The sequence below is a fragment of the Papio anubis genome, chromosome 7 (assembly GCF_008728515.1).
Source record: "Papio anubis isolate 15944 chromosome 7, Panubis1.0, whole genome shotgun sequence".
NCBI classification, from domain to species: Eukaryota; Metazoa; Chordata; class Mammalia; order Primates; family Cercopithecidae; genus Papio; species Papio anubis.
In genome coordinates this window covers 142608732-142636113 of record NC_044982.1, presented here as the reverse complement: position 1 = coordinate 142636113, position 27382 = coordinate 142608732, and the positions used below count along the sequence as shown (strand labels likewise).

Here is a 27382-nt window from a genome sequence, read left to right as displayed (position 1 = left end):
CTGACCGTCCTTTGACCTACTTTCGCAGGTGGGAGCCCACTGGCCTGAAAGATCCGAGTTTTCAACCTGCCGAATTACCAACATAGGGTTGAGTCGAAAGGCGTGAATATTTATGATCCAAAAGCGACTGATACGCCCTCTAGGCAATGAGCAGGGAAGGGAACCTTTAGGGGCCACCGAAATCCCAGGAAAAGCGCCAGATTCGCTTTCTCCCAGCCTCGGGCAGCGCTCACTACAAACTACCTCCTTCAGCGCGCCAAGCCGTTAGTCCCGCCTTATCCCCTCGGCTCCACCTACCCAGCGCGCCCACAGTTACTAAACCCTTGCCGCCAGGGTGCACGACGCGTTCCTAAGCTCCGCCTCCGGGGCAAGGGCGCGCTCCCCCTCCCAGCTCGGCCCAAGCAGTTCCGTTAGGAGCGGGAGGAAAAACCGTCCTTCGGGTCCCCGCCTCTCCACTCCTAACGCTTTACTCCCTACTCCCCCTGCGACCACTACACAGCCGGCTACGGAGGCCCCTAACGTACAAATATCCCCCAAGCCCTTGCGTATCCTGATAGGTTTTGTCCTTTCTTACTCCACCCAGTCTTAAGGCCTTGTGTCCAATTTTTCTCCGGGATTCAGACTAGAGAGTTTCTTCCGGCGTAAGGAACTTCAACGCTCTTCACGGAAGTAAAAGTATTTTTTTCGTTGTTGTTGCCGTTGTGGCTGCCCGCATTCCTTCCCTCCCACCTCGCGGAATTGTGGCGGGAGGGGGAGGAGGTAGTCAGGGCGCCTGCGCGGAGAGGCCGCTTTCCATCCGGGTCCCTGTCCGTGCGGTGCAGCAGGTCGGTAGGCGGGAAATGGCGACTGGCTGAAGGAGCTGGTTCTGTTGCTGCTGCGGGGTAAGCGGGAAAGACACCACACATTGCGCAGTGGGGACCATCGCCGGAGCCTGAGGACACTTCTCTGTCGTCACAGTTAGGTAATCCCCTTCGTCCAGACGCTGCCGCTGCTTCCAATCTTAGTCCTCCTCCTCTTCCAGGGCCGTCTGCCGGGATCTCCTCCCCTTCTAAACCCGGTCCTCCAGCGGCTCTGGCGCCTTGGTAGGCATGCACTCTTTGGCGCCTCGTACGTCCACTGTGCGGAGCCGCTCCTTTCTGGACTTTCCCCCGGGAACAGAAAGGGAGCTCACTTCCCGCCAGCTTCACCTTCTAGGCTGCGGCCTGCGTTGTGATTTCTGGGGTTAGATTTCACTTTGCTACCCACCCCCACTCTGATCTCACGTTCCTAGTCCCCAACCTCTGGGTAATTAAGTTAGAAGTTTAGCTTTTCTAACCTTTTTGGCCCACCTGATGTTTTCGGCATTTCATTCTTTCGAGTAGGGTGCTTTTAGGGGGGCGTGCTCTTATCTCAGTTTTTATAAACACCTTTTCAGAATCTGGAAGAAGGGATTTGAGTAAGTTCTGTTTATCTTTTGTACTGTTAAAATCTCGAATTGACATTGTTACTTTTTCAAATCGGGAGTGGTTGTAAGGAACAGCCCATGTGGAAGGCCTCTGGTGTCCATAGTGGTCAGTTAAAGGGTGAACCTTATTATCCTTAATATTCTCTGCTTTCTTTGGATTTTAAATACCTGTATGGTTGTTTACTTTTGCATTCTTGACCAGAGTTCTGTGGTAAATAATTACATAAGTAAATCTTGTTTATTTCTCACCCTAGTGGTGGCTGGATGTGTGAATGATGTTAAACACTTCAGAGTACTTCAGGGAAACCTGAAGAGATAAGAGCTCGTAAACTTACCTGAGATCCTGAAATGAAACGTACTCAGTAGGTGTTCCTCCGAGGCAGGGATTTATCTTCCTAATGCTGGTATCGCAGTACCAAGATTAATTTCTTACGTGGGTATGCGAATTAGTGACTTGAAATGATAGATTTATCTGTGTGATTTTCAGATTGTAGATTGCTTTGTCTCTCTGTTCTTTGCCCAGTTTTAAATTTGCGTTTGTGGTCCATTTGTTATTCTTAGAAAAGGGAAATGGCGTGTTAAAGCTAGTTTTACTATATTTGTTTACATTTTCTTTCCTTTTTTTAAATTACATTGCAGATCATTTATTCATAAAGAGAAGTAATAAGGAGGCTGATGGTGTTTTCGGAATTTATTAATCATGTTGAATTTGGGATCTTTGTTTTTTTGTTTTGTTTTGTTTTCACTAATCAAATTAAAATTTTAAAAACTGTTCACATTGCATATCAGTTGACGTTTATAACTCAAGTTTTCAACTCTGGATACGTCCAGTTTAGAGAATTTCACTATTGTTCGCACGATGTTGTGGTTAATTTTCAATATTAACAGGAACACACAAACATTATTATAGTCCTCATTTGGTAGACTTTGCCCAAGGTCATAAAGAAAGTCAAGGCAAAATGTAGCTCTTATGTGAAGGAGTTTTTTAGGATTGAGTTGAACTTAATACTCTCCTAGGACCAGTAGAATAGTGGAGGTACAGGCACGTTAACTACTTGCCAAGTCAATTTATTTTAAAAATGGAGCCAAATGTGCAACTTAAAGAGATCTTACATCGTTGGTCTAGTGTATAGGTTTTGTCTGTATTTTAATGACCTTTTTGGGTAGTTAATAGCCTTAATATTTTTAATAAAAGTTAGTTTACAGCTAGCTGAGTGAGCATTGTAGACTTTGTTTTCAAGAGTTCTCGTAAATTGTTTAGTACTGCATGCATTCAGTACTTGCACTCTTTTAACGCTTTTCTCAGAGTTGAAAGAATGTAAAAGCTGGCTGCGTGGGGTGGCTTACACCTGTAATCCCAGCACTCTGGGAGGCCAAGGCAGGCTGATCACAAGATGAGGAGTCTGAGAATAGCCTGGCCAACATAGTGAAACCCTGTCTCTACTAAAAATACAAAAATTAGCCGGTCATGGTGGTGCACACCTGTAGTCCCAGCTACTCGAGAGGCTGAGACAAGAGAATCGCTTGAACCCAGGAGATGGAGGTTGCAGTGAGCTGAAGACCGCCTTACTGTACTCCAGCCTGGTGACAGAGAGAGTCTCAAAAGAAAAGAATGTAAAAGCTGTAAATGATGTAGTCCTTAACCTTTGTGGGCTTGTAGCTATATAGAAAATCTAAATAGGATTGCATAGGAATATCAGGGTTTGTATGTTTCACAAGATTCCATTCTACATAGTGTCTCTTGTGCATTTAACTTGAGCTGGTAATGTTACTGTTTTCCCACTGTTAAGAAATTAAGAATTGGGGAAGTCTTCCCTTTCCAGATTCATCTAGCTGATCTCAAGTTTGTGATTTCTGGCTAAGTGGTTTCTCATGAGATTATTATATGACAGAGTCCATCTAATTCTGGTTAAAGAAACTTGGACCTGTTGTTTGCCAAGGATGTACTAGATTCTAGATTTTTAACCATAGATTTTATTGTCAGTTGAGTAAAATGGCTTTTTTTAAAAAAAATTTTTATTTTTTAGAGATGGGGGTCTGTCTCTGTGGCCCAGGTTGGAGTGCAGTGGTGTAATCGTAGCTCACTGCAGCCTTGACCCCCTGGGCCTATGCAGTCCTCCTGCTTCAGCCTCCCAAGTAGCTGGGACTGCAGGCACATGCCACCACACCTGGCTAATTTTTTTTTTTTTTTTTGTAGAGATGGGGTCTCATTATGTTGTCCAGGCTGGTTCGCAACTCCTGGCTACGAGCAGTCCTCCTGCCTCAGCCTCCCAAAGTGCTGGGAAGACTGGTGCTTGCCACCAAGCCGACTCCAAAATGGTATTAATTTATCCTAGTCATAGGAGGCTATGCTTTAGATTAATGAGATAATGAATAAAATGATTTGCCAGAATTTGGAAAAAGCAATATCTAATTGTAATTTACCAAGTTGTGAAAGCCTAAAGTAGAAAAGACACTTTCAGTCACAAATATCAAGTGTGCTGAGAGGAGTTTATTTGTGGTGTGCTCTAAGTAATTTTTCTGGTTAAAAGTAGGCTAAAAAGTACCTGACTGTTTTAATTGGCTACAGGGGGTCATTTGCTACTTTTTTTTTTTTTTTTTCAAGATGGAGTTTCACTCTTGTTGCCCAGGCTGGAGTAGAATGGTATGATCTTGGCTCACTGCAGACTCCACTTCCCGGGTTCAAGCAATTCTTCTGCCTCAGCCTCCTGAGTAGCTGGGACTACATGCACGCGCCACCACACCTGGCTAATTTTTGTATTTTTGGTAGAGACGGGATTTCTGTATGTTGGCCAGGCTGGTCTTGAACTCCTGACCTCAGATGGTCCACCCACCTCGGCCTCCCAAAGTGCTGGGATTACAGATGTGAGCCACGGCACCTGGCCGACTTTTTAAATTTTTTTTATTTTTTTATTTTTTTAATGGAGACGGAGTCTCGCTATGTTACCCAGACTGGTCTCAAACTCCTAGGCTCAAGTGATTCTCCCCCCTGAAGCCTCCCAAAGTGCTGGGCTTATAGGCATGAGCCACTGCACCCAGCTCATGATGAACTTGACAGATACGGAACCCATGTTAAAACCATTCAATTGCAGCTTTAGTTTTCACTTACTTGGCAGTTGCCAGGAGGCATATATCTAAGCCAGACATATATTCACTAGTATTTGTATGACTACATTAATTTTTTAATTTAAACTATATTAAATTGTAATTGGACCTGCATTACAACTAGGTGGACTAGGGCTGTGTGGTACAATTTGAGAATTGCCAGTGCCTAACTTTATTTATATGTCTCCAGTGTTTTTCTAAATGTCCTGTTTAAAAATCACAGATTCTCTGGAAGAGGAAACTTTACAAATTGTCTTTTGTTGACAATATTAGCACAGATTGACTATCAAATAAGCTTACTGATACCACACCCAGGGTGAGGGTTCAGAGATAAGGGAACATAGGAGAGTTAAGGTGTTTTTTTTTTGAGACAGAGTTTTGCTCTTGTTGCCCAGCCTGGAGTACAGTGGTGCGATCTTAGCTCACTGCAACCTCTGCCTCCTGCGTCAAGCCATTCTCCTGCTGAGCAGCCTCCCAAGCAGCTGGAATTACAGGCACCTGCCACCACGGCCGGCTAACTTTGTATTTTTTCTTCTTTAGTAGAGATGAGGTTTCACCATGTTGGTCAGGCTGGTGTCGAACTCCTGACCTCAAGTGATCCACCCACCTCAGCCTCCCAAAGTGCTGAGGTTAGAGGTGTGAGCCACCGCGCCTGGCCAGGAGAGTTAAGTTTTTATGCACTGGCTGTGATTAGAAGGGGTGTAGAATATAGGAGCACAGGCAGGGTGGGGATAGAATTAAAGTGAGAAGCTTTGGCTGCTTGGAATCCTTTGGGATCCTGACAGTAAGGAATGGTGAGACTAAGTGTGGCCCCAAGAACTGTAAGACCTTAAAGACAAATATTTTAATGGAAGGTCACAATAGGCCAGTTGACTATACTAGGGACCACGTATTTTGTGATATTCATAGGTTCCTATGTTATTTTATGATTATTATTATTATTATTTTTTGAGACGAAGTCTTGGTCTGTCACCCAGGCTGGAGTGCAGTGGTGCGATCTCAGCTCAGTGCAACCTCCACCTCCCAGGTTCAAGCAATTCTCCCACTTCAGCCTCCCGAGTAGCTGGGATTATAGGCGCACACCACCATGCCCAGCTAATTTTTGTATTTTTAGTAGAGACAGGATTTCACCATGTTGGCCAGGCTGTTCTCGAACTCCTGACCTTGTGATCTGCCTGCTTTGGCCTCCCAAAGTGCTGGGATTACAGGCGTGAGCCACTGCACCCGGCCTATTATTATCATTTTTTTGAGACAGAGTCTCACTCTGTCTCCCAGGCTGCAGTGCAGTGGTGCCGTCTCAGCTCAGTGCAACCTCTGCCTCCCAGGTTCAAGTGATTCTCCTGTCTCAGCCCCCCGAGTAGCTGGGATTACAGGTGCCCGCTACCACGCCTGGCTAATTTTTTGTATTTTTAGTAGATACAGGGTTTCACCATATTGGCCAGGCTGGTCTCAAACTGCTGACCTCAGGATGATCCACCCGCCTTGATCTCCCAAAGTGCTGGGATTACAGGCGTGAGCCACCGCACTTGGCCAATTCCTGTTTTAGATTGAAAAAGGAGAAAGTCTAGATTAAACATGAATGATCATCAACATGGGATTCTGGCATGGAAATGTGTTTGCTGATTTGATTAAAACAACGCAACAGACCAGGCTCGAGATTGTAATCCCAGCACTTGGGAGGGTGAGGCAGGCAGATCCCCTGAGTTTAGGAGTTCGAGACCAGCCTGGGACACATGGCGAAACCCTGTCTCTACCTAAAATACAAAAATTAGCTGGGCATGGTGACTCACATCTGTAGTTCCAGCCACTAGCAGGGCTGAGTAGGGGGAATTGCTTGAGCCCAGGAGGTTGAGGCTGCAGTGGGCCATGAGCGTGCCATCCATTGCACTCTAGTCTTCCAGTCTGGGTGACAGAGCAAGACCCTGTCTCAAAAAAAAAAAAAGACAGAAAACAGCAAAACAGTATACTAGTAGAAGATACTTGGCATTACAAGTGTGAGCCACTGCGCCCAGCCTAAGTAGGAATTAAAAAAATATATATATATGTATATATATTTATGTATATACACACACTTTTATATATATATATATATGTATATACACACACTTTTTTTTCTTTTTTTTTTTTTGAGACGGAGTCTCGCTTTGTCTCCCAGGCTGGAATGCAGGGGCACGATCTCGGCTCACTGCAACCTCTGCTTCCCTGGTTCAAGTGATTCCCCTGCCTCAGCCTCCCAAGTAGCTGGGACTACAGGTGCACGTCACCACGCCTGGCTAATTTTTGTTTTTGTTTTTGTTTTTTTTTGAGATGGAGTCTTGCTCTGTCGCCCAGGCTAGAGTGTGATCTAGGCTCACTGCAAGCTCCGCCTCCCAGGTTCATGGCATTCTCCTGCCTCAGCCTCCCGAGTAGCTGGGACTACAGGTGCCCGCCACCACACCTGGCTAATTTTTTGTACTTTTAGTAGAGATGGGGTTTCACCGTGTTAGCCAGGATGGTCTCGATCTTCTGACCTCGTAATCCACCTGCCTTGGCCTCCCAAAGCCATGGGATTACAGGCATGAGCCACCGTGCCCGGCCTTTTGTATTTTTTTAGTAGACGGGGTTTCACTATATTGGCCAGGCTGGTCTCGAACTCCTGAGCTTGTGATCCATCCGTCTCAACCTCCCAAAGTCCTGGGATTACAGGTGTGAGCCACCATGCCTTGCCTTAAAAGTATATTTTAAATCCCAGCGCTTTGGAAGTTGAGGGCAGGAGTTCAAGACCAGCCTGGCCAACATGGCACAACCCCCTTTTTATAAAGAAAAAAAATACATAAAACAAAAATTAGCCAGGCATAGTGGCATGTATGCCTGCCTGTAATCCCAGCTACTCAGGTGGCTGAGGCATGAGACTCCTTGAGCTGAGGAGGCAGAGGTTGCAGTGAGCCGAGATGGTGCCACTGCATGCCAACCAGATAAAGACTCCATCTCAAAAAAAAAAGGCTGGGTGCGGTGGCTCATGCCTGTAATCCCAGCACTTTGGGAGGCCGAGGCGGTTGGATCATGAGGTCAAGAGATCGAGATCATCCTGGCCAACATGGTGAAACCCCATCTCTACTAAAATACAAAAATTAGCTGGGCGTGGTGGCACGCACCCGTAGTCCCAGCTACTTGGGAGGCTGAGGCAGGAGAATCACTTGAACCTAGGAGGTGGAGGTTGCAGTGAGCCGAGATCACACCACTGCACTCCAGCCTGGCCACAGAGTGAGACTCCATCTCAAAAAATACATATATACTCGTTTAGTAAAAGAAAAGTAAGGCCGGGCGCAGTGGCTCACACCTGTAATTCCAGCACTTTGGGAGGCCGAGGAGGGTGGATTGTTTGAACCCAGGAGTTCAAGACTAGCCTGGGCAACACGATGAAACCCCATCTCTACTAAAATACAAAAATTAGTTGAGCATGGTGGCACACGCCTGTAGCTACTTGGGGGGCTGAGGCAGGAGGATCACATGAGCCCTAGGAGGTCGAGGCTGCAGCAAGCCCTGATTGGGCTGCTGACACTCCAGCCTGGGGGACAGAGTAAGACCCTTTGTCCCCCAACAGAAAAAAAAAAAAGGTGGGGCGTGGTGGCTGACGTCTGTAACCAGCCTGGCCAACATGGCGAAACCTTGTCTCTAAAAAAAAAAAAAAAAGAAAAATTAGCCAGGCAAGGTGGCATGCATGCACGCCTATAATCCCAGCTACTCAGGTGGCTGAGGCTCTTGAGCTGGGGAGGTGGAGGTTACAAGTGAGCTGAGATGGCGCCACCTCATGCCAGCCTTGGTGACATTGAGATTCTGTTTCAAAAAAAAAAAGTATGTTTATTAAAAGAAAAGTAAGGGTGGGTGCAGTGGCTCACACCTGTAATTCTAGCCCTTTGGGACGCCGAGGAGGGTAGTTTGTTTGAGCCCAGGAGTTTGAGACTAGACTGGGCAACACGGCAAAACCCCATCTCTACTAAAAATACAAAAATTAGCTGGGTGTGGTGGCATACACCTGTGGACCCAGCTACTCGGGCTGAGGCAGGAGGATCATGTGAGCCTTGGGAGTTCGAGGCTGCAGCGAGCCTTGATTGGGCCACTGGCACTCCAGCCTGGGTGACAGTAGGACCCTGTGTCAAAAAAAAAAAAAGAAAAAGGCGGGGCACAGTGACCCATGCCTGTAATCCCAGCACTTTGGGAGGCCGAGGCTGGTGAATCACCTGAGGTCCAGAATTTGAGACTAGCCTGGCCAACATGGCAAAACCCCGTCACTACTAAAAATATGAAAAATTAGCTGGGCGTGGTGGTGGGTGCCTGTAATCCCAGTTACTCGGGAGGTTGAGGCAGGAAAATCGCTTGAACCCAGGGGTTGGAGGCTGCAGTGAGCTGCAGTCATGCCATTGCACTCTAGGCAGGGCAACGAGCAAAACTACATCTCAAAAAAAAGAAAAGTGTATTATTTGTTTAAAAGAAATAACCAGGACACATAAATATCTTTTTAGTTGAGAGAAAACTGATTATTTGCTTTAGTAATAATGCTTTCATCCTGATATCTCCCAAATATGTATGATTTTCTTAGTGAGTTGAAAATAATAACCTCTTACTGACCTTACAAGTACCTGCCTTAGTATATTTTGTCGAGTTAAGATAATTATTTATTTCTTTAATTTCTGATATGTAGAGAAAAATTATTTGAAAAAATAATCACAATCATTTCAAACTATCATGCATTTCCTCCTATGTTGGGAATAACATACCTTTTTTTTTTTTTTTTTTTTTTTGAGACGGAGTCTCGCTCAGCCACCCAGGCTGGAGTGCAGTGGCATGATTTTGGTTCACTGCAACCACCATCTCCCAGGTTCAGGTGATTCTCTGCCTCCCCAGTAGCTGGGATTACAGGTACCCACCATCATGCCCAGCTCTTTTTTATATTTTGGTAGAGACGGGGTTTCACCATGTTGGCCAGACTGGTCTTGAACTCCTAACCTCAGGTGATCCTCCCTCCTCGGCCTCCCAAAGTCCTGGGATTACAGGAGTGAGGTACTGTGGCAGCTCGTTTTTTTTTTTGTTTGTTTTGTTTTGTTTTGTTTTTTTGTAGTAGCAAGCAAGAGGACACCTCTGCTAGAGAATTATGATTATACCTAATCTTTGACTAGTGATTTTAAGTAAAAATTCAGTCTTCATAATCCTTCTTGTCTTCTATCTCCCATATATTAATAGTTCATCTCAGTCATAATGATTAATTTTTCCTTTATAGATAGTGATAAGAATAGCGGGAAATTATTTTTTTTTCCCCGACTGAGTCTCTGTCACCTAGGCTGGAGGGCAGTGGTGCAGTCTTGGCCTACTGCTACCTCTGTCTCTTGGGTTCAAGCAGTTCTCCTGCCTCAGCCTCCTGAGTAGCTGGGATTACAGGTATGCACCACCATGCCTGACTAATTTTTGTATTTTTAGTAGATACGAGGTTTCATCATGCTGGCCAGACTGATCTCAAACTCCTGACCTCAAATGATCTGCCCATCTTCGCCTCCCAAAGTGCTGGAGTTACAGGTGTGAGCCACTGCGCTTGACCTCAGTTTATTTATTTATTTTTTTTTTTTTTAGACGGAGTCTCGCGCTGTCGCCCAGGCTGGAGTGCAGTGGCGCGATCTCGGCTCACTGCAAGCTCCGCCTCCCGGGTTCACGCCATTCTCCTGCCTCAGCCTCCTGAGTAGCTGGGACTACAGGCACCCACCACCGCGCCCGGCTAATTTTTTGTATTTTTAGTAGAGACGGGGTTTCACTGTGGTCTCGATCTCCTGACCTTGTGATCCGCCCGCCTCGGCCTCCCAAAGTGCTGGGATTACAGGCGTGAGCCACCGCGCCCGGCCTGACCTCAGTTTATTTTTAAATTTTTATTTGTTTATTTTTGAGACCCGATCTTGCTCTGTCACCTAGGCTGGAGTGCAGTGGTGTGATCATGGCTCACTGCAGCCTCAACTTCCTGGGCTCCAGTGATCCTCCCACCTCAGCCTTCCAAGTAGCTGGTACCACAGGCGAGCACCACTGTGCCCAGCTAATTTTTGTATTTTTGGTAGAGACAGGGTTTCACCATGTTGCCCAGGCTGTACTCAAACTCCTGAGCTCAAGTGATCTGCCTGCCTCAGCCTCCCAAAGTGCTAGGATTATAGGCATGAGCCACCACATTGAATTATTTCACATAACTCAATGCAGATTTATTTTGGACAAAGGCCATATTGTTTTACATTATTGTTTTAAAGATTTTTAGTGTGTGTGTGTGTGTGTGTGTGTGTGTGTGTATATATATATATTTATGTAAAATTTTGTGAGGTTCTTGTTTTGTTTTGAGGCTGAGTCTTGCTCTCTCACCGAGACTGAAGTGCAGTTGTGTGAACATGGCTCACTACAGCCTTGACCTCCCAGGCTCAGTTGATCTTCCCTCTTCAGCTTCCCTAGTAGGTGGGAGTACAGACATACACTACCATGCCTGGCTAATTTTTTATTTTTTTAAATTTTTGTAGAGACAGGGTCTTGCCATGTTGCCCAGGCTGTTAGTAATCCCTGGGCTCAAGCAGTCATCCTGCCTTGGCCTCCCAAAGTTCTGGGATTACAGGTGTGAGCCACTACATCCAGCCTGATTCTTTTCTTACTACCACATTACTGTATTCTTAGGATTTCAAATTTCTCCTGACCTGACAGTTAAGTTTAATCAAAAGGGCATAAATAAGTAGTTAGATCTCTCCCCTTGCCCATTTTTGCTGAGAACTATTTAAATACAAAGCAGTCTTGGTGGGCACGGTGGCACGTGCCTGTAGTCCCAACTACTCAAGAGGCTGAGGCAAGAGGATCGCTTGAGCCCAGGAGTTCTGGGTTATATGCCGATTGGGTGTCTACACTAAGTTCAGCATCAGTATGGTGACTTCCCAGGAACAAGGGACCATCAGGTTGCCTAAGGAGGGGTGAACTGGTCCACGTCGGAAATGGAGCAGGTTAAAACTCCTCTGCTGCTCAGTAGTAGAATGGCACCTGTGAATAGCCACTGCACTCCAGCCTGGGCCACATAACGAGACCCTGTCTCTTAAGAAAAAAAGCACTCTTAGGAAAATTCTGCCAAAATTAAGTTTACTTTTCTTTGTTTTTAGAATGTCTTTGTTGATGTATCCAATATATACATTGAAATTTGTTAATGTATAGGTGAGCTCAGTAAATTAAAACAGAATATGTTGGCACAGGCCATGATAGGATAGTAATATGGTGAGAAATGATAAGCTTCCTGTGAGCTTGTTGAGAAAATGAACTATATTACTCAGTCCTTACAAATTTATAACCTGTATTTTTGCTAAAATAGCATTGTGTTACAAAGTTTTATTACGAATTTTCTTATGTAATAGAATTGTTTTTTAACAAAATCTTTAAATAAAATTAAAACAATCTTCAAATTCTGTTAAAGCTTAGAGTAATCCTAATTTCATTTTTTAATTTTTTTTTTTTTCTTGAAACAGAGTCTCGCTCTGTCACCCAGGCTGGAGTGCGGTGGCACAACCTTGGCTCACTGCAACCTCCGCCACCTGGGTTCAAATGATTCTTGTGCCTCAGCCTCCTGAGTAGCTGGGACTACAGGTGCACGCCTCCATGCCTGGGTGATTTTTGTATTTTTAGTAGAGATGGGGTTTCACTATGTTGGCCAGGCTGTTTTTGAACTCCTGACCTCGGGTGATCTGCCTGCCTCAGCCTCCCAAAGTGTTGGGATTACAGGCGTGAGCCACCACACCTAGCCCATTTGTCCTAATTTCTGCTAATGACATATCAGATTTTAAATCGGGATGCCAGTAGTAGTATTTAAAACATCTGAATGTCTGTGCCTTAATAAACATTTTTGGTGGTCAACAAACTGAATATTGCTATCTTTAAATTTTTTCTTTCTTTCTTTCTTTTTTTTTTAAATTCAAGTGGGATCTCACTATGTTGCCAGGGTTGGTCTCAGACTCTCGGACTCAAGTGATCTTCCCACCTTGTCCTCTCAAAGTGCTAGGATTACAGGCATGAGCCACCGCTCAAGTGATCTTCCCACGTTGTCCTCCCAAAGTGCTAGGATTTCAGGCGTGAGCCATCACGCCTGGCCTATAATGTTGTTTTTCAAAAAAATAAATTTATAGGCCAGGCACAGTGGCTCACACTTGTAATTCCAGCAGTGGATGATTTGAGTTGAGGAGTTTGAGACCAGCCTGACCAACATGGTAAAGCCCCGTCTCTACTAAAAATACAAAAAAAAAAAAAAATAGCTGGGCGTGGTGGTGTATGCCTGTAATCCCAGCTACTTGGGAGGCTAAGGCGAGAGAATCGCTTGAACCCAGGAGACGAAGATTGCAGTGAGTCGAGATCGCGCCACTGCACTCCAGCCTGAGCAACAGAGCAAGACTCTTGTCTCGAAAAAAAAAATCAACGTGTGTTTTAAGAGTGTGTTTTAGTCATCAGTAATCTAACAACCCATATGTTGTTTCTCTAGAGAAATAGATTGATAATCGTTTTAGAAAAATCTTTTTTTTTTTTCTTTTTATTTTTTTCTTAGGAGACAGGGTCTTGGCTGGGCGTGGTGGCTCACGCCTATAATTCCAGCACTTTGGGAGGCCAAGGTGGGCGGATCACGAGGTCAAGAGATTGAGATCATCCTGGCCAACACGGCGAAACCCCGTATCTACTAAAAATACAAAAATTAGCTGGACGTGGTGGCGTGCGCCTGTAGTCCCAGCTACTCAGGAGGCTGAGGCAGGAGAATCGCTTGAACCTGGGAGGTGGAGGTTGCAGTGAGCCAAGATCATGCCACTGCACTCCAGCCTGGCAACAGAGCGAGACTCTGTCTCAAGAAAAAAAAAAAGGGACAGGGTCTTACTCTCTCACCTAGGCTGGAGTACAATGGCACAGTCACAGTTTACTAGAGCCTTGACCTCCTGGGCTCAAGTGGTCCTCCTGCCTTAGCCTCCTAAATGGCTGGAACTATAGGTGTGCACCACCACGCCTGGCCGATTTTTAAATTTTTAAGATAAAGGCAGGGTCTCACTGTTGCCTACGCTGATCTTGATCTCCTAGTCTCAAGTGACCTCTTCCTGGGTGGGACTTCCAAAGTGCTGAGATTACAGGTGTGCCGAGATTACAGTGCGTCCGGCTGAAAACACATTCTTTTTGTTCTTATTTATTGAAGAAAACTTTAAGTCAGAGAAAAACCCCATAATTTGATCAGCCTAACTCAGTTCTTTTGTTTTTTGTATAGTCCTGTGTTTTGCCAGATGTTTTTGATAAGGTTATTATATTTAGTAGTTTTTAAATAATTTTATAATATTAGCTAAATGGAAAAGCAGAGAAGACCATATATCAGAAATATTAATGATCCAGAAAGACCACCTGTCTTTATCACACACTTTGTTGTGAATAGGATTAAAGGAACCTTCGGCCAGGCACGGTGGCTCACGCCTGTAATCCCAGCACTTTAGGAGGCCGAGGCAGGCAGATTATGAGGTCAGGAGTTTGAGACCAGCTGACCAACATGGTGAAACCCCGTCTCTACTAAAAATACAAAAATTAGCCGGGCGTGGTGGTGCGCGCCTGTAATCCCAGCCACTGGGGCTGAGGCAGGAGAATCGCATGAACCCGGGAGGCAGAGGTTACAGTGAGCTGAGATTGCACCACTGCACCCTAGCCTGGGCGACAGAGTGAGACTGTCTGAAAAAAGAATCCGGCCGGGTGAGGTGGCTCACGCCTGTAATCCCAGCACTTTGGGAGGCCGAGGCAGGCGGATCACAATGTCAGAAGATCAAGACTATCCTGGCTAACAAGGCTAACCCCGCCGCCCCCCCCCCCCCCCCCCCAAAAAACAAAACAAAACAAAATACACAAAAAATTAGCCGGGCATGGTGGCGGGTGCCTGCAGTCCCAGCTACTCGGGAGGCTGAGGCAGGAGAATGGCGTGAACCTGGGAGGCGAGCTTGCAGTGAGCTGAGATCGCGACACTGCACTCCAGCCTGGGCAACGAAAGAAACTCTGTCTCAAAACCAAAAAAAAAGAATCTTCCTGTTGTAGAGTTGATTTTTTTTTTTTTAGACGAAGTCTTGCTCTGTCACCCAGGCTGGAGTGCAGTGACACAATCTCAGCTCACTGCAACCTCTGCCTCCTGGATTCAAGAGATTCTCCTGCCTCAGCCTCCCGAGTAGCTGGGATTACAGATGCACACCACCACGCCTGCCAAATTTTTGTACTTTTAGTAGAGACGGGGTTTTGCCATGTTGGCCAGGCTGGTCTCGAACTCCTGACCTTAAGTGATCCATCCGCCTCGGCCTCCCAAAGTGCTGCCAAAGTGCTGGGATTACAAGGTGTGAGCTATCGCATCCTGCCGAGTTGATATTTTATATAATGCTCCTATACTTAGTCCTTCTTCCCTGGTTGTCTTGATTTTTTTTCTTAGGTGACAGAGAAATCTGTTTTTTCCCCAAGTCCTCCTCCTTCTCCTTTCACAGTGAAGGTTTATGGAAGTAGTGGAGATTAAAGGTGGACAGTTGTAGTACCTGAAACTTGATTTTAGATTATTCAGGCTAGAAATGTAGACTAAGTGGAAACATGCTACTACTTTTGAAAATGTCATTTGGCGTCAAAGAGGGCAATGACTTTAGCTCTTTCATGAATATAGTAAGTTAATGTAAATTTAGTAAACATACTATTTGTAAGGTAGAGTATAAATTAACAGACCCAGAGAATTTTAGAGCTGGAGGAGACCAAAGAGGTCATCTAGTCCAATAACATTTGTGTTTTGTTGTGATGAATCATTCTGAAGACTCCTTAACATGTAGTGAATGTTTATCTTAATTAGGGTGCTGCAGGAAGAGATATATATGATGGAACGATGAAGACAGCTCTGATTAATGTCTCGTCTCCCATTTTGACAGCCTCTTTGTTTGTTTATTTTTTAGGTAAAATTTACATGTGAAATGCCAGATCTGATGTCCAATAATTTCTTTTGCTGTTGAGGAAACAAAGTGCTGGATTGATTACATGACTTCAGCAGTGTCTCACAGCTAACTAATGATAGATGAAGGACTGGAACCTGAGTGTGTCCACCTCCTAGTTTGGAGGTCATTCCTTTAGTAACTCCTTCAGGAGTCTACTCTAAAACCATTGCACGCATGTATTATTTTTTATATAGCCAACTGTAAATATACATAAAGTTTTACGGCAAATCTTGACTTTGTTGCCTTTAGTGTTTGATTTGTGATCTTTTTGTAATTTTCTTTATTTATATGTAGTATCTACTCTTGTTTCTGTCTTAATGCATGACACATCAGAACAGCTTGAGTATCCCTCATCCAAAATGCTTGCTATCAGAAGTGTTTTGGATTTCAGATTTTTTTGAATTTTGGAATATTTGCATATACCTAATGAGGTATCTTGGAAAAGACCCAAGTTTAAACATGAAGTTCATTTATGTTTCACAAGTACCTTACACATATAGTCTGAAGGTAATTTTAAACAATTTTTTTTATACTTTAAGTTCTAGGGTACATGTGCACAACATGCAGGTTTGTTACATATGTATACATGTGCCGTGTTGGTGTGCTGTACCCATTAACTCGTCATTTACATTAGATATATCTCCTAATGCTATCCCTCCCCGCTCTCCCCACCCCACGACAGGCCCCATTGTGTGATGTTCCCCACCCTGTGTCCAAGTGCTCTCATTTTTCAATTCCTACCTATGAGTGAGAACATGCGGTGTTTGGTTTTCTGTCCTTGCGATAGTTTGCTCAGAATCATGGTTTCCGGCTTCAACCATGTCCCTGCAAAGGACATGAACTCATCCTTTTTTATGGCTGCATAGTATTCCATGGTGTATATGTGCCACATTTTCTTAATCCAGTCTATCATTGATGGGCATTTGGGTTTGTTCCAAGTCTTTGCTATTTTGAATAGTGCCGCAGTAAACATACATGTGCGTGTGTCTTTATAGCAGCATGATTTATAATCCTTCGGGTATATACTTAGTAATGGGATGGCTGGGTCAAATGGTATTTCTAGTTCTAGATCCTTAAGGAATCGCCACACTGTCTTCCACAATGGTTGAACTAGTTGACAGTTCCACCAACAGTGTAAAAGTGTTCCTATTTCTCCACATCCTCTCCAGCACCTGTTGTTTCCTGACTTTTTAATGATCGCTGTTCTAACTGGTGTGAGATGGTATGTCATTGTGGTTTTGATTTGCATTTCTCTGATGGCCAGTGATCATGAGCATTTTTTCATGTGTCGGCTGCATAAATGTCTTCTTTTGAGAAATGTCTGTTCATATCCTTTGACCGCTTTTTGATAGGGTTGTTTGATTTTTTCTTTTCTTTTTTTTTTTTTTTTTTAGACGGAGTCTCGCTCTGTCGCCCAGGCTGGAGTGCAGTGGCCTGATCTCAGCTCACTGCAAGCTCCGCCTCCTGGGTTTACGCCATTCTCCTGCCTCAGCCTCCCAAGTAGCTGGGACTACAGGCGCCCACCACCTCGCCCGGCTAGTTTTTTGTATTTTTTAGTAGAGACGGGGTTTCACCGTGTTAGCCAGGATGGTCTCGATCTCCTGATCTCGTGATCCGCCCGTCTCGGCCTCCCAAAGTGCTGGGATTACAGGCTTGAGCCACCGCGCCTGGCCTGATTTTTTCTTACAAATTTGTTGAAGTTGTTTGTAGATTCTGGATATTAGCCCTTTGTCAGATGGGTAGATTGCAAAAATTTTCTCCCATTCTGTAGATTGCCTGTTCACTCTGATGGTAGTTTCGTTTGCTATGCAGAAACTTTTTAGTCTAATTAGATCCCATTTCTCAATTTTGGCTTTTGTTGCTGTTGCTTTTGGTGTTTTAGACATGAAGTCCTTGCCCGTGCCTGTGTCCTGAAAGGTATTGCCTAGGTTTTCTTCTAGGGTTTTTATGGTTTTAGGTTTGACACGTAATTCTTTAATCCATTTTGAATTAATTTTTGTATAAGGTGGATCCAGTTTCAGCTTTCTATATATGGCTAGCCAGTTTTCCCAGCACCATTTATTAAATAGGGAATCCTTTCCCCATTTCTTCTTTTTCTCAGGTTTGTCAAGATCAGATGGCTGTAGATGTGTGGTGTTATTTCTACAGGGCTCTGTTCTGTTCCATTGGTCTGTACTCTGTTAAACAATTTTTTTTTTTTTTTTTTTTTTTTTTTTTTTTTTTTGAGGCCAGATCACCAAGCTCTGTCGCCCAGGCTGCAGGTCGCGGTGGCGGATCTCAGCTCACTGCAAGCTCCATGCCTCCTGGGTTCCATGTTCTCCTGCCTCAGCCTCCCGAGTAGCCTGGGACTACAGGCAGCCCGCCACACCCCGCACCGGCTGGATTTTGTATTTTAGTAGAGGCGGGGTTTCACCGTGTTAGCAGGATAGTCTCGATCTCCTGACCTCATTGATCATCCGTCTCGGCCTCCCAAAGTGCTGGGATTACAGGCTTGAGCCACCGCGCCCGGCCATGTTAAACAATATTTTTAATAGTTTTGTGCATGAAACAGTTTTGACTGCATTTTGACTGACTCGTAACATGAAGTCAGGGTGGAATTTTCCACTTGTAACATTATGTTGGTGCTCAAAAACTTGGATTTTGGGACATTTCAGATTTTTAGATTTTTATATTTCAAATTTTCCTAGTAGTGATACTCAGGCTGTATACCACTTCTCATTCATTTAGCAAATACATTTGTGAAGAAGGCACATAAGTACGTTCTAATTTGTTGAGAATACTTCATATACAATGTGCTATTATCTCTTAATGTTGTTTAGGTAGAAATGTGTGCATTCAAGACCTTAGGAGCAGATTATCAACTGAATTTAGCTTTTATCATTATTGTAATCTTATTGTTAATACAAGGCAATTTGAAACCATAATCGTCTGCCTCAAAAATTGCTTAGTATTATGGATTTTGTGAAGGGGAAGGAAATCTTATGAGGAAGAAACTTTTAGTTTATTTATAAGCCCCTTTTTGTAGGCAAGAATTTTGTATTGATGTGAAGATTGTTTATGTCTCAGTGATACAAGTCTCCCCCACCCCAATTATCTGGCCTTTTTGAGAGAGATTAGAAAAATTGTGGCTTAGTTCAACAAAGGTTGAGTTAATTTGTGTGTCAGGTTACTAGAGTTATGGATCCAGCATCTACCTTCAAGATTTACAGTGTAGTGCAATTAAAGAGAAAGAAACACATTATTTAATATGATTTAATAGCTAAATTAGAGATAATAACAGAGTTTACACAGGTTTGAGGCTATAGAGGTGGTTACTTATACTTGATACTTGGGCTGAGTTTTAAACGATGAAGGTAATAGTTAATAGAAAGAATGAGGTAAAAAGAGCAGAAGCATGTATAGAGCACAGTGTGGGCAGGAAACTATTATTATTGCAGTGCTAAGAAAGTGGCAGCTAGCTGGGAGCGGTGACTCACACCTGTAATCCCAACACTTTGGGAGGTTGAGGCGGGTGGATCACGAGGTCAGGGGATCGAGACCATCCTGGCTAAAACGGTGAAACTCCGTCTCTACTAAAAATACAAAAAATTAGCCAGGCGTGGTGGTGGGCGCCTGTAGTCCCAGCTACTCTGGAGGCTGAGGCAGGAGAATGGCATGAACCGGGAAGGTGGAGCTTACAGTGAGCCGAAATCGTGCCACTGCACTCCAGCCTGGGCGACAGAGCAAGACTCCGTCTCAAAAAAAAAAAAAAGAATGTGGCAGCAAATAGCAATGAAGAAAGACTGGGAAGTAGTTATTGTGGGTTTCATATATGCAATGCCAGAGAGTTTAGTCTTTATTTTGAAGGCAGTTGATGGGAAACCTGGGTGAGAGGAACAGGCAAGTTTGTGCAGTGCCGAGGATCCATTTAAAAGGGGACAAGACTAAGAAATATTTTAGAGGTAAAATCAGGATTTGGTGATTGACATAGAAGATAAGGAAGAGGAATAATAACTGGGATGTTTAGGATGGCTTCTAAGTTTCTGGCTTGGCTAATTAGGTAAGATGGTAGTAGCATTTCTTGTGATGAAGAATGTATTAGGAAAAATACCGTAAGAAGAGCCGGTTTTGGTATGGGGGTGGTATGGGAAAAGTGAATTGAGTTTTGGGTGAGTTGAATTTGAGGTACCAAGTAAAATTGTTGAGAACATGGTTGAGTGTGAGTCTGAAATTTACAGGCAGTAGAGATTCTAGCAGAATTAATGATGCCGTTTATAATGAACATTTGAAAGAGACTCATTCTCCAACTCCAACCCACTACCTCTTTAATCCTTTTACTTGTGCTGCAGGCAAGTAGAAAGGAAATTTAATTGCCCAGTTTTGAATTGCTGGGCAATTAACTTTTTGTATTCCTGAAAGTAGATGTGGTTCTAGTGTTTGAACGAGTGGGATTGTTTTACATTATATACTTTTTTCTTCCAGTGTCATGAATTCTTAGGCTTAAAATGTTGTCCTTATTGCTATGTTTGTTTTGTGATGATGCTTAAAGTGTATCATTTTCATTCACAGATTTCTTTCCTAAGCATACTCTTTTGCCCAATCTTTATTATTATTATTATTATTGTTATTATTTGAGATAGAGTCTTGCTCTGTCACCCAGGCTGGAGTGCAGTGGCGTGATCTCGTCTCACCACAGCCTCCGTCTCCTGGGTTCAAATGATTCTCCTGCCTCAGCCTCCCAAGTAGCGGGTACTACAGGCACCCACCATCATGACCGTCTAATTTTTGTATTTTTCGTAGAGACAGGGTTTCACCATATTGGCCAGGCTGGTCTCGAACTCCTGACCTTGTGATCCGCCCCCCTCGGCCTCCTAAAGTGCTGGGATTACAGGCGTGAGCCACCGTGCCTTATTTGTTCCATTTTTTACTGATACAGGTTGAGTATCCCTTATCTGAAATACTTTAGACCAAAGGTCTTTCTATTTTTATGTTTTTTTTGGCGGGGGGGAATATTTGCATTATACTGCATTAAACTGGTTGAGCATTTTCTTTGCGTGTCATGTCAGCACTCAAGTTTCTGGATTATGGAGCATTTCAGATTTTGTATTTTCAAATTCGAGATACTCAACCTGTAATAGAAGAGAATTTGTCTAGTAATGGAACTCTAAAGAACTGAAAGGATATGGTAAATTCTGGCATACATAGTAGCATTACCAACGTGAGGCTGTATATGTATATTTTAAACTGTTTCCTTTATATTTTAAATTTAATAAAATCAGGTTGCTGATGTTACATAAGCAATTCCTAATCTGTACTGGGCCAAATTAATATTGTATTATGTTTGTTTGGTTTTGTTGTCAGGGTAATGTTGGTCTCATAAAAGGAATTGGGAAGTATTCCCTTCTGTTTTCTGGAAAAGTTCATGTAGATTTGTATTGTTTCTTTTTAGGTGATTGGTAGGATTCTCCAGTGAAGCCATTTGGGCCTGGAGTTTTCTATGTTGGAGGTTTTTTACTACAGTTGTAATTTTAGAAATTAATAGATATGGGGCTAATTAGGTTATCTAACATGTGAGCTTTGGTGATCCATATGATTTGAGGAATTTGACTTTCATCTGAATTATTGAGTATACAGGCATAAAGTTTTTTTTTTTGTTTTTTGTTTTTTGTTTTTTATTTTTTTGAGATGGAGTCTTGCTCTGTTGCCCAGGCTGGAGTGCAGTGGCGTGATCTCGGCTCACTGCAACCTCTGCCTCCCAGGTTTAAGCGATTTTTCTGCCTCTCCTGAGTAGCTGGGATTACAGGTGTGCACCACCGTGCCTAATTTTTGTAATTTTAATAGAGATGGGGTTTCACTCTGTTGCCCAGGCTGGTCTCGAACTGCTGACTTCAGGTGATCTGCCTGCCTTGGCCTCCCAAAATGCTGGGTTTATAGGCATGAGCCACTGCGCCTGGTCCTGTTGGTAATATTCTATAAATTCTCCTTAAAAGTATATAGGATCTATAGTGATGTTCACTTTTTCCTTCCTAATAATGGTTATTTGTGTCTTTTTTTCTCAAACTGCTAACGGTTTATCAGTTTACTGATCTTTGCCAAAAATTTAGTTTCTGTTTTTAAAAAATTTTTTTTTAGCTTCATCTTGATTTCTGGTCTGTTGAATGCTTTCTCTCTTTACAGTTGGTTGTAATTTCTTCCTTTTTTGTGTGTCTTGCATTTTACTGAATGCTGGATATTGTGAATAGGGTAGTAAAGAATGAGTAAATAATATTTATACCTGGAACATTGCATTCTTGGACTTTTAGTGTAGGGAGTTGAGTCAGTCTAGTCAGGAGTTAAGCTGAGTTTCTGTTTTGTTGTTGCAGAGGGTCCTTAAGTGCACCATTGGCTTCAAATTTCTCTCGTGTTACTTTATGCTTAGATTGGTAGCTGGCATGTGGGAAGGTGTTTCTGAATTTTCCTGATCAGCTCTCAGCGTTTGGCTTATGTGCCTTGGCGTCATGAGTAGGGCTCTATCAATGATCTTGCTCCTCTAGGCCAAACTGCAATTTGTATCTTTGTAGGTATTGTCTGGAAAAGAGTTTCTCTGCTCTTGCCTCAGTGGTATTAGACATTAGATCTCTAAGATCTCTAATGCCTTTGGTATAAGACCCTGGGTCCAACACTGTTTCCTTCCCCTACAGTGGTAGAGTTTTTTTCCTTTCACTCCCCCACCTGCCCAATTCACTTGTGCCTTGCGGGTAACTGGGCTTGCTGTTCCTCCACCAGTCCCTTCCAGTTTTCGTTCCCTAGAAGAGAAGGATCTGGTTGGGGCTTTGTATTTTTCCCATTGCAGAAGCTGCTCCCTTCCTCCAGCACTGCACCCCAGAGGAGGGCTCTCTTCAGTCCCATGTTCCCGTATTGTGAGCCTTTGGTGGAGGTCTGTAGAAGATCTTGCAAATGGTTTGAATTTCACTTGTTAACTGTGTCTCTCAGGAATAATGTTCTCATGCTAATGCACACTTTGCCTTCAGCAGTTTGTTAACAATTTTAGATGAATTCTTTTTACCTGCTTTTATGGAACCATTGTTTCTTCCCTTGGTCTACCCTCAGGTGAGCCAGTGCTTGCATTCTGTCTCTCCTAGGAAGGGGTTGTATTTTCTTGGATTTGAGATCGCCTGGTTGCCCTGAGTCCTCAGCTCTTGGATGGGGTTTTTTTTGTTTTGTTTTGTTTTGTTTTTGAGACAGAGTTTCGCTCTTTTTGCCCAGGCTGGAGTGCAATGGCGCGATCTCGGCTCACCGCAACCTCCGCCTCCCAGGTTCAAGCGATTCTCCTGCCTCAGCCTCCCGAGTAGCTGGGATTACAGGCATGTGCCACCACTCCGGCTAATTTTGTATTTTTAGTAGAGACGGGGTTTCTCCATGTTGGTCAGGCTGGTCTTGAACTCCCGACCTCAGGTGATCCACATGCCTCGGCCTCCCAAAGTGCTGGGATTACAAGCGTGAGCCACCGTGCCCAGCAGGATGGGTTTTTAAAGTGTTCAATTTTGTAGTTTATTCAGGCTTTTTGTTGTTAGGCTGGTGGTGGCATTCTTTCTAGCTTTCTATAGCCTAGGCAGAACCCAGTTAATTTATAAGAATGGATCTCTAGGCAGAACTCTAGTGGGTCATAGAAGTGCTCTTCTCTTTCTGAGGCTGTAGCTTGTAATTCCCCGACTTCTTTGCCCTCAGGTTACCTTCTCTTCAGTTTAGACCAAAGGAAAGGGTTCGGATTGGTTAGATTGATAGTGGAAAGAGAGGCTCCCCAATTAGCACTGGATTGCTTTTTCTTCTTCCCTATGCACTGGTTCCCTCAAAACTGTCTTGTGGTCAGCTCCTCCTCTACAATTTTTGCCATCTTTTCCCAGTCTCCTCCCAACTTTACTTATTCTTCTATTTCCTGTTATGAAATCCTAGGGGGAAGAAAAAAGCGTATATTGTGGCCAGGTGCGGTGGCTCATGCCTGTAATCCAGCACTTTGGGAGGCCAAGGCAGGCAGATCACCTGAGGTCACGAGTCTGAGACCAGCCTGGCCAACAGGGTGAAACCCTGTCTCTACTAAAATTACAAAAATTAGGCGTGGTGGCGCATGCCTGTAATCCCAGCTATTCGTGATGCTGAGGCAGGATAATTGCTTGAATCTGGGAGGCGGAGGTTACAGTGAGCTGAGATTGTGCCACTGCACTCCAGCCTGGGTGACACGGCAAGACTCCGTCTCAAAAAAATAAATAGATAGATAGATACATAGATAGATAGAGAATTTTAAAGTCTGGAATTAAGATGAAGTATTTCAGCACTTTGTGTACCTGACAGTTGCCGTTTTTTGTCTACAGGTTTTTTTGTCATTTTTAAAAATAAGTAAATATTAAAAAGGTAAGGTAGGAGGCAAATTTTACTTGATCCCTTTTCCTGTCCTTTTCTTCTGTCCCTATTGTATTCTACCCTTGTTGACAGTAGTTGGTTAGGAAAAAAAAATAGGGCCAGGCATGGTAGCTCACACCTGTAATCACTGCACTTCAAGAAGCCAAGGTGGGCAGATCACTTGAGCCCAGGAGTTTGAGACCACCCTGGGCAACACATTGGGACCCAATCTGAAATCTGACCCAGTCTACAATCTGAAAGAAAAAAACAACTAGATTCAAAAGTGGGCAAAGGACTTTTAGATTAAAAAATTAGCTGGGCGTAGTAGTGCATCCCTGTAGTCCCAGCTGCTCTGTAGGCTGAGGTGGGAAGATCGCTTGAGCCTGGAAGTTGAGACTGCAAGTGAGCTGTGAGCTGTGAGACTGCAAGTGAGCTGTGAACCTGCCACTGCACTCCAGCCTGGGTGACAGGGTGAGACCGTGTCTCAAAAAAAAAAAAGAGATTTTGTTTTCCAATTCCAGAGTGCTTGGTCTCTCACTCTTTTGGAAACCTTTGGATTAGACGAAGATCTATAGTTTTAATAAAAACTGTTTTAAACCATTTTAACCATTTGGAACTCCGTGTTCATTAAACAGTCCTCAAGGTTCATAATATATGTCAGAATTTCCTTGCTTTTTAAGGCTGAGTACTACTTAATTGTATGTATGTACCACATTTTGTTTATCCCTTCATCCATTGATGGACACTTCAGTTGCATCCACCTTTTAGCTGTTGTGAAAAATGCTGCTATGAATGTGGGTGTACTGTGTGAGACCCTACTGTCAGTTCTTTTGGATGTATACCTAGACGTAGAATTGTTGGATCATATGGCAAGTCTATATTTAATTTTTTTGAGGAACTGCCATGCCACTTTCCACAGCAGCTTTACTATTTTACATTCTCTCCAGCAAAACCCAAGGATCCCAATTTCTCCACATTTTTGCCAGCACTTTTTATTTTCATTTTATTTGTTTATTTATTTATTCAATTTGAGCGGGTACTGTTTATTAACTGATGAGCCTAGAAAAATAATCATGGTAGACACCTTAGTTCATTCTTCTAATAAGCCTGTTGATCTGGTCCTTCCTGTTGCCAGCATCTCCACCTTATACAAAATGGGTGGTCTTTTTCTTCATTCCACCTCGTGGAGAAGATAATTTGAAGGGCCACAGGAAGTTATTTGCCTCTTTGAAGCGTTTTCCAACAGTATAGATCTCATGAATCAGATCCTCCATGCAGATGATGCCATATTTACCAAGAGACTGAGCAATCAAAGCGTTATCTGTCAAAGCAATTCGCTTCTTATTGATTTTGCCATAACCACGCTTGTAGATTAGCTCATTTACTGACTTCAGATTGGGGTACCCCCATGCAATATATGGCTCTACAATCCTCAGCATGTTAATCGAAGCCTTGTTGAGCTTCAGAAAGATTCCATTGAAGATTTGACGAAGGCGAAGAAGCTGCAATATCTTTTGGACCTTTGGGCTCACGCCATTGATACCTCTGATCCTGAAGACAAATGCCAATTTGGGTTCAGCAGGTACATAGAAGTCGCCAGCTTTTCTTGCCATCCTCACCATTCGAATTTCGGTTCTGTACATCTGCCTATATTCCTTGTGGTAGTGCTTCGCTTTTTCATAGATAAGCTTCCTCCTTGCCTTTCGAAGCATCTTTTGGGCAAACTTCTTTCTCAGGCGCTTGATCTTCAGCTCTGTGAAATTCCTTCGCTTTTTCTTAAGGGTTTCTGGCACAGCAAGAGCCACCGCCTTCTTCTTTTCTACACCCTCCATGGTTCCCGCGGAAAAAGAGGCTTGTTTTGTTTTTTGATAATAGTCATCCAAATGAGTGTGAAGCTGTTTCTTGTTGTGGTTTTAATTAGCATTTCCATGATAATTAGATAATTAGTGATGTCAAGTGTGTTTTCATATGTTTATTGTCTATTTGTATATCCTCTTTGGAGAAATGCCTATTCAAGTCCTTTGCCCACTTTTGAATCTGGTGGTTTTTTTCTTTCAGATTGTAATGCTTTATGTATTCTAGATAAGAACTTCTTATGAGATACATGATTTGCAAGTATTTTCTGACATTCCATGGTTTGTCTTTTCACTCTGTTGATAGTGTACTTTGATACACAAAAGTTAAAAAAAAAATTTTGTAAGAGGTAGGGTCTTACTGTGTCACCCAGGCTGGAATGCAGTGGTGCGCTTGCAGTTCGCTGCATTCTTGAACTCCTGAGTTCAAGGGATCCTCCCACCTCAGCTTTCCAAGTAGTAGCTAGGACTGTAGGTGTGCACCATAATGCCTGGCTAATTTTTTTAGTTTTTTAGGGATGGAATTTCACCTTGTTGCTCAGACTGGTCTCAAATGGTCCTTCTACCTCAGCCTCCCAAGTAGGTGGGATTATAGGTGTGAGCTGTGGCACCTGGCTCAAAATTTTTGGACTTTGACACCCAGTTTATCTGTTTTTATTATGTGTGCTTTTGTTGTCATGACCAAGAAGCCATTGCCAAATCCAGTGTAATGAGCTTTTCCCATGTGTACACACACACACGCGCGCGCGCGCGCACACACACACACACACACACAGAGGCACATTTTTTTGAGAAGTGGCCTCACTCTGTCATCCAAGTTGAAGTGCAGTGGTACAATCTCAGCTGACTGCAACCTCTGCCTCACAGGCTCAAGTGATCCTCCCACCTCAGCTTCCCAAGTAGCTGAGACCACAGGCACAACCACCACACCCAGCTAATTTTTTGTATTTTTGGTAGAGACGAAGTTTCACCATGTTGTCCAGGCTGGTCTCGAACTCCTGAGCTCGGGTGATCTGCCCCCCTTGGCCTCCCAAAGTGCTGAGATTACAAGTGTCAGCCACCACGTCCAGCCTGTATTTTCTTCTAGGAGTCTTAGCTCTTATGTTTAGGTATTTGATCAATTTTGAGTTAATTTTCTATGTGGTGTAAGGTAAGTGGTTTTTTTTTTTTTTTTTTTGCATTTAGATATATAGTTTTCCCAGTACCAGATTATCTATAGCTTTAGTGGGGGTACATATAGGCCTGGTGTTGAGATATGGAATGTAGTTTTTCTTTTCTTTTCCTTTTCTCTTTTCTTTTCTCTTTTCCTTTTCCTTTTCCTTTCCTTCTTTTCTTTTGACAGACTCTCGCTCTGTTGCCCAGACTAGAGTGCAGTGGCACGATCTCGGCTCACTTGCAATTTCCACCTCCTGGGTTCATGCCATTCTCCTGCCTCAGCCTCCCAAGTAGCTGGGACTACAGGTGCACGCCTGGCTAAATTTTTTGTATTTTTAGTAGAGATGGGGTTTCACCATATTAGCCAGGATGGTCTCGATCTCCTGACCTTGTGATCCGCCCGCCTCGGCCTCCCAAAGTGTTGGGATTACAGGCGTGAGCCACCGTGCCCGGCTGTAGTTTTTTATATTATT

The 27382-nt window shown here is 43.6% G+C and overlaps 1 protein-coding gene and 1 pseudogene across 4 annotated transcripts in view; one reads left to right on the top strand and one right to left on the bottom strand.

Moving 5' to 3' along the window:
- The first annotated feature begins 334 nt into the window (after positions 1-334).
- CTDSPL2 (CTD small phosphatase like 2) overlaps positions 335-27382 on the top strand; it is a 110786-nt gene continuing 83738 nt past the window's right edge. Inside the window, exon 1 of one of the 3 annotated variants that reach the window (XM_009210062.3) lies at positions 335-881. The gene's annotated coding sequence lies outside the window, so the exon portion shown is untranslated. Of the gene's footprint in view, positions 1083-27382 lie in introns of all 3 variants that reach the window. The other 2 variants (XM_003900867.5, XM_003900866.4) reach the window with 2 other exon arrangements.
- Positions 24924-25733, bottom strand: LOC100998284 (annotated as a pseudogene). The gene has a single exon (XR_649080.4). The product of XR_649080.4 is annotated as a 60S ribosomal protein L7 pseudogene (transcript).